The sequence below is a fragment of the Etheostoma spectabile genome, chromosome 5 (genome assembly GCF_008692095.1).
Source record: "Etheostoma spectabile isolate EspeVRDwgs_2016 chromosome 5, UIUC_Espe_1.0, whole genome shotgun sequence".
Taxonomy (NCBI): domain Eukaryota; kingdom Metazoa; phylum Chordata; class Actinopteri; order Perciformes; family Percidae; genus Etheostoma; species Etheostoma spectabile.
In genome coordinates this window covers 38,430,969-38,438,348 of record NC_045737.1, presented here as the reverse complement: position 1 = coordinate 38,438,348, position 7,380 = coordinate 38,430,969, and the positions used below count along the sequence as shown (strand labels likewise).

Sequence of the window (7,380 nt, the reverse complement as noted above, 5' to 3'; positions counted from 1 at the left end):
TGACCGGGTCCCCCGGAGAATTGTGGGAGATGCTGCGGGAGTCTGGGGTGGAGGGGTCCCTTCTCAGGGCCTCCCATCTCTGTATGACCAGAGCGAGCTGTGTCCGGTGTTCTCGGCTATAGTCCGGACATCGTTTCCAGTAGGAGTTTGGCCCTCACAGCCAGGGCTGTGCGCTTTGTCCACCAATCCTGTTTGAATATTTATGGACAGTTATATCGAGCGTTAGGTCGAGTGGCGAGGAGGATGGTTGCAGTTCGGTTGTGCTCGGATCTCATCGCTGCTTGTTGCAGATGTAAGATAGATAAGATAGATATATGAAGTCCATAGATTTTATTGATCCCTAAAAAGATGGGTAAATTACAAAGTGTTCAAGGCAGCACACAAAATATATCATACCAATATACATGAAATAATTATAATTATAATAACCAAATAAAGAATAAAATATAAGAAGTTAAGAACAAATATTTAAGTATACAAGATTGGGAAAACAAAAAAAAATGTGCAGCTTTTGTAAATATTACCCAGTCCGTGCCGTTGCCCTTATTGTAGTATTGTGTGTCTCGAGAGTCTCATCTACCCCCCAGGGATGACTGTTGAAGATTTTATTGTCATGGGTAGTAAATGATTTCCTGTAGCGGTTCCGTGCGGCATTTCAACTGTCTGGAGCCTCTTTGAAAGACGCATCTCCTCTTTGGGACCAGTGTGGGGGTGAGAGGGTGGTCGGGTTTTATCCTGAATAGATAACAGTTTGGTTCAGCGACCCTCCTCTCCACCACAGCTTCAAATGTGTCCTGTTTGCAGCGATTACACGTGAGCCAGCCTTCCTGATCCAGTTTGTTCAGTCTGGTTTGTATCGCTGGTCTCCGATGCGCTGTCCCCACAAGGTCTCCAACATCCTGCTGCACACGTTTGAAGGATCTCAGCTTCCTCAGGAAAATAGATCTGCTCATCCCCTTCTTGGTAAACGCATGCTTGTTGACCTTCCTGTTCAGCTGCTGTCGATTGTTGACACCCATATCTGTGACATCCGTCACCATGTCCCTTCACTTTCCCAGAATGCTAGGGCTGCGGAGGCCGTTCCCTTCCTCCTGAAGTCGATCACCATCTCTCTGGTCTTATCCACGTTCAGCAGCAGGTGGTTCTTACCAGACCACCCACAAAGTCCCCACCAGTGCCCTGTAATCCCCTCCTGTCCATCCCTTAACACCCAACAACTGCAGAGTCATCATAAAACTTCTTTAGGTGACATGACTCTGAGTTGTACTGGAAGTCTGAGGTGTATAAGGTGAACAAAAGAGACCGACAGTCCCCTGTGGGCCCCCCGTCCCCACTACCACCCATCACAGAACACTGTCCAGGCGGACGAACTGTGGTCTGTCGGTCAGGTAGTCAGTGATCCGAGACTATGGACGCACCGACACCCATCACCCGCACTTCTCACCATGTGGTCCTGATGGCGTCATTGGTCTGTGACCTTCAGCACTCTGCTGATCGGTCGCAGCCGAGTGTGAAGCGGCTGGATGAGGATCAGCACCTCTAAATCTGAGGCCATGGTTCTCAGCAGGAACCGATGGAGTGCTTTCTCGGGTATGGAGTGAGTCTTTAAACCCAAGTGAGGAGTTATAGTACCTTGGGGTCTTGTTCGCGAGAGTCGAGGACCAGGAGCGTGAGATTGGTCGGAGAATGGAGCAGCCGGGGCGGTATTAACTTCCATTTATCGCACCGTTGTGACGAAAAGGGAGGCTGAGTCCAGAAGGCAAAGCTCTCGACCTAGCGGGCAATTTTCGTTCCACTACCCTCACCTATGTCATGAAGGCTGGTCAGGACCGAAAGAACACGATCCAGGGTACAAGTGTGCCGAAATGTGTTTCCTCGGAGGGTTGGCGTCGTCTCCTTAGAGATCGGGGAGAGCTCGGTCATCGACAGAGGAGCCGGAGTGAAGCCGCTGTATGCTCGGCTGTCACGTCGAAGGATCCAGTTTAGTGGTTCGGGATCTGGTAATGATGCCTCCTGGGCCCTTCCCTAGGAGGTGTTCCGGCAGCTTCAGCTGGGAGAGGCCTCGGGAAGACCCAGGACTAGGTGGAGAGATTATACTCTCCAACCTGGCCTGGACACGCCTCGGTGATCCCCCGTCGGAGCTGGTTGATGTGGCTCGGGAAGGGAGTTTGGGGTCCCCTGCTGGAGCTGCTGCCGCCCGCGTACCCGATACCGGGATAAACGGATGAGACGATGGATTGATGGATGGGGACGACCCTTTCAAAAACATTGTAGCTAGAATTATGGTTTTGTTGCTAAGTTAGCGTCAACAACAGCCATTCAAACTGACAAGCCCTTGTTGTGTTTGATGCAACTGTCGCTAAGCTAGCAGTTGCACCAACTTGGAAGTAGGTCCATTTTACTGTGTTGACATTACAGAAGTCTCTCTTGCATCTTGAAGCGTACTCGTCGAAAGGTGACGCACTGCGCGACTAGAATCTGCACGTCGACTCACATCGGGGAAGTCACAAACAGTTTTTCCTGTTCATTGACACGGTGGCGTGATCATGCGGTCCTGGTGTCAGGTAGAATACCGGTACTTATTCTTCAAGAACAAAGCATCAGACACCAGCACTAGCTACCCACTGATACCCGGTTTGGGAACTCTATAAAATAGAGTTCAGTTTATAGAGTCCTGGGGCGCCCACGTGCTTTAAATAGCAAATGCCCCTTGGCGCCTATCTGTGCGCAGATGGTTGGGTGCTGGTGCTACATGGAGGTGTGTTAGGTGCATACTGGGGTTGTGGTCTTCAGGCGAGGTGTTTCAGGTGCATTCTGGGCGTGCTGTCTTACAGGGAGTGGTTCCGGTGCTTTGGCGTGCTGGTCTACGGAGGTGTGTTAGGTGAACTACTGGGATCGTGCTGGTCTCCGGGAGTGTGATTTCAGGGCATCTGGGCGTGACGGTCTTAATGGAGGTGTGTCTCAGTGCATTTGGGGCTGCCGTCTTACAGGGAGGGTGGGTCTTACAGGGAGGTTTTGTGTCAGTGCATTCTGGCGTTGCCGGTCTTACAGGGGTGTGTTACGGTGCATTCTGGGCTGCTGGTTCTCACAGGTGCGGTGGTGCAAGGGTGCATTCTGGGCGTGTGTTCTTACAGGGAGGTTGTTCAGGTGCATTTGGGTGTATTGCTATCTTGGGGCAGCCGGAAGTGACCGGCAACATTGACCTAACAAAATCTAGCGCATAAACGCAGCTTTCTTTTATTTTAACGCGACTTAGCACAGCGCCATGCACGACTTGACATTAAGATTAAAATACAAAACGACCTTGATTGGCTGTTAAGGGAAAAGGAAGGACCTCTGATGGTTGATTGCATGGTACGCCCATAACACCCTCTGATAACTGAAAACACTACAGTACAAAACCCTTAGGCACCAGTGCCCGGCAGAGGGGACCCTTTTTGGCACCTTCAAACGCCATAAGCTGGCATTCGAACACTGGCCTAACTGAACTGTGCCAGACCTTCACGCCATGCTCATAGATCGTTCAAAACTGGGCCCTAAAGGTTAGTAATGATGAGGTCGGCGCTCTGTTACCATTAAGGCGTCAGGCGAGCTGAGCAGTTCACAGCGTCGTTCTTTAACGTATGGCGTGATCCATGTGGTCTTGGTGTCAGGTAGATCGGTTCATTCCATTCTTCAGAGGAAAAAGCCTGCACGACACCACAATCTGACACCCAGGCTTAAATGGTCTCATGAATGGTCGTCTTTGGATTGTTTATATATAGACCGTTAGTGGTCCCTAATACTGGTCTGAAGTCTCTTTATTATTGACTTTTTGGTCCCCTAAGATCTGTATCTGAAGACTCTTTTATATCAAACCTAGGGTCCCCCTAATACTGTCTCTGAAGTCTCTTTATATAGACCTTAGTGGTCCCTAGGGTCACTGTATCTGTAAGATCTTTTATATAGGACCTTATGGTCCCCTAATACTGGTATCTTCGTAGTATCTCTTTTATAGACCTTAGTGGTCCCTAATACTGTATCCTGAAGTCTTTTTTATAAGACCTATGGTCCTATACTGTATCTGAAGTCTCTTTTATAGACTTAGTGGTTCCCTATAGACGTATCTGAGTCCTTTTATATAGGACCTAGTGGTACGCTCCCAATACCGTATCTGAGTCTCCTGTTATATAGACCTAGTGGTCCCCTAATACTGTATCCGAATCTCTTTATATAGACCTTAGTGGTCCCTAATACTTGATACTGAGTCGCTTTTAATAGGACCTTAGTGGTCTAATACTGTATCTGAATCTATTTTATATAGACCTTAGTGGCCCTAATCTGTAGGACGATCTGAAGTCTCTTCCCCACAAATTCAGCCTTGGTCCAGAATTCCAGCCAATAGACCATGTTCTACAATGACTTTCCGTGTAATTGCACCATTTCCTGAGTCTGTAGCTTTTGAGATGGGGGGGGTGGCCTTGACCAACTGCCACGATGTGTCTATCTCTAATGGGGGGGGGGGGGGGGGCAAATTCTTGGGCGAACAGCAGGGCAAAGGGGAGGTACCTTGCCCCTATGACATCATAAGGATCAAGATTCCAGATCGCCCATCTGAGCTTGCATTCTAAAGGCAGAGCAAGATACCCAGGACTCGTTTACACCTATCACCCATGTTCTAGCCACTGTGGGGGCCATAGGCAGCTGGGGGGGGTGACCCAATTAATGTATTAAACCTCAAAAGTGACATTTTCCCATTCCATTGGACACTTTGTTAAGGACCTATAAAAAGTTCAGTCATGGTGTTGCCATGTGCGACAAATTTCACTTCTTAGTGTTTTTTTCCCCCCAAACACAAACCATTAAAAGTGCGTTGTTTCTGTCTAGTTGTGTGAATAGGTCCTTTTGAAGTTGAAGTGCGTTGAAGTGAATTTTGAAATTTTTATTAAGATGACTCCATGACCAGCGGAAATCCTTTTCCCGCCTCTTTCACAGATCAACATCACGTTCCAGGTATCAGACCAAAATGTAGTTGTGTTTTTCTAATTTTCGATCATTTCCAAGAAGAAAAAACAATTCAAGCTTTTGATCGGGGGTATTAGTCAACCTTTAATGTCATCACATTAAACGAGTGAAATGCTATATTTTTCCGTAAAAGGCCAAAATAATGTGTTGCAATGGCATATGAGTTGAATTGTTTGGATTTGTTTCCAATAAAAACATGATTTTTAAAAGGACATTGATGGATTTCTTACGTGTACCCTCCACAACTGCGCGTTTAATATGCCACATGGCAAGCAACATTAGCCAAACATAACTCCCCCTCTCCTTTAATGTGTAAAAGATTTTTTGCATTATTTAAAGCAACCTGGAGTCACAAACACACTCAAGATATGTTTTACCACTGTTAAAAATAATAATCATGCAATAGGCCGGTTAATCCAAATGCAGTGAGTAGATTCCCCAGTGGGATGCATTACTTCCTTTCACATTAATAATCAACGCCCACGTTTTTATTTTTCTCGTCTTGTTTTCCTGTGTTTCGAGGCTTGATGACACGCATCACACATCTATATTCTATATCTATATTGTATATCTATATTGTATATCTATATTCTATATCTATGTTGTAGCAGGCTATAAAATTGATATCAGCTCGATAAAGGAACTCTGACGTCATAAAACCAGCAGGAGAGGCTCAGGTCCCAGGCGACAGGATTACAACCCCACACAAAATGTTCTCACAAACACATTGGTTCCAGTTCGGTTGTGTTGTGTTGTGTTGTGTTGTGTTGTGTTGTGTTGTGTTTGTGTTGTGTTGTGTGGTTTTCGGCAGAATCCTTGAGGTTTTTTTTTGTCTTTAGTTGAGAGAAGATGGAGCGTTCCTGTCTGTTCACACAGAAATGTCAACAGGTTACATTAAAAAACACACAAACAATCATCGATGAGTTTCACCCAAACTATGTCTGTAACACACAGACTGCAAGCAACAGAACACGTACACAGACCACAAACACACACACAACCACACCACGCACACCCACCACACAAGACGCACACACACTACTTGCACACACACAGACCAGGCACTTAGTCCGACGAACAACCACAACAATGCACACACACGCACAAACACAACATCACATGCACAGACATCACCACCACACCACACTCAGCAACACATCCAGCACAACACACACACCAACACGTCCCCACAAGCGCACGACCTCCACAAAGTCATGCACACACACACACACAAACACACACATTGCAGCATACACGCACAAAACACACACCACACCGTGCACAAACACACCATGCACGCAATGCACAGAACAGTGCACACACAGACACACGCCACATCAGACAACGCACATGATAGCGACACAACCATCACACACACGCCAACATCATACACACTGCACAACACACACAGCACATTGCACACCACGGGAACAGACACCGCCACACCTGCACACACACAAAGCACACTCACACACACACAACACACAATGCCGCATAACAGCCAGACACACCACATCGTTACAAAACCACACCCATGCACCTGCAAAGACAGCATCACACCAGACACACACACAGTAGGACACACACACAAACATGCATACACCAAGCGCAACACACACACACACCCACATGCACCCACGCACAGGCACACACGCCACAACTTCAGCCACACACACAAACATGCACACACACACACACAACACCACACAAACACACCAGTGCACGCATACACGCACAAAACAACACACACACACGTGCACAAACACACCCATGACGGATCACAGACACATGCACACACAGGACAACACGCCACATAACCACACACAAACAACAACACGTCACCAACAACACTCATGCACGCATGCACGCCACATGCACACACGACACACAACCCACATATAGCAAACACACACCAGACAACGCACCAACAACACAAACACAAGACACACTGTCCTCTACAGTGCTCAAAATCGAGACAAAGGTCGTTTTTATAGTTGACGGCCATAAATACGACAATAATCTAATCTCCCTCGCCTCTATGAACTTAAAGTTAAGCGTCATTGTGCAGAGATATGAAACGTTGGTGAGTTTAAGAACCGAGAATTTGGGGGGGTGATGGGGGAGGGGGAGGGGGGGGTGGCAGCCTCAGTGTACAATATTTCCTTTGTTTCTAGAAGCTCCGTCTCATGCTTTGACACAGTCGTCCTACTCTACGGCTTGAGCGTCTTGTGCGAAGCGTGTTTCGATTGGATATCCGAGGCTCGCACCAAACTCCTTTGAGTTTGTCTTGTTTTCCGGATTCACTACTTTGTTTGCGGCCAGCTTTCAGAAAGCGACTGGGATAATTAGTTATGTAGGAAGCATGAAGCTTTGGAT

The 7,380-nt window shown here is 47.3% G+C and overlaps 1 long non-coding RNA gene across 1 annotated transcript in view; it reads left to right on the top strand.

Annotated features, from left to right (window-relative positions):
• The window catches only part of LOC116689836 (uncharacterized), a 17,190-nt gene extending 10,166 nt beyond the window's left edge, over window positions 1–7,024 (top strand). Inside the window, exon 4 of the long non-coding RNA XR_004332111.1 lies at window positions 6,980–7,024. This is a non-coding gene — a long non-coding RNA (uncharacterized LOC116689836). The remainder of the gene's footprint in view (window positions 1–6,979) is intronic.
• Window positions 7,025–7,380: the final 356 nt, after the last annotated feature.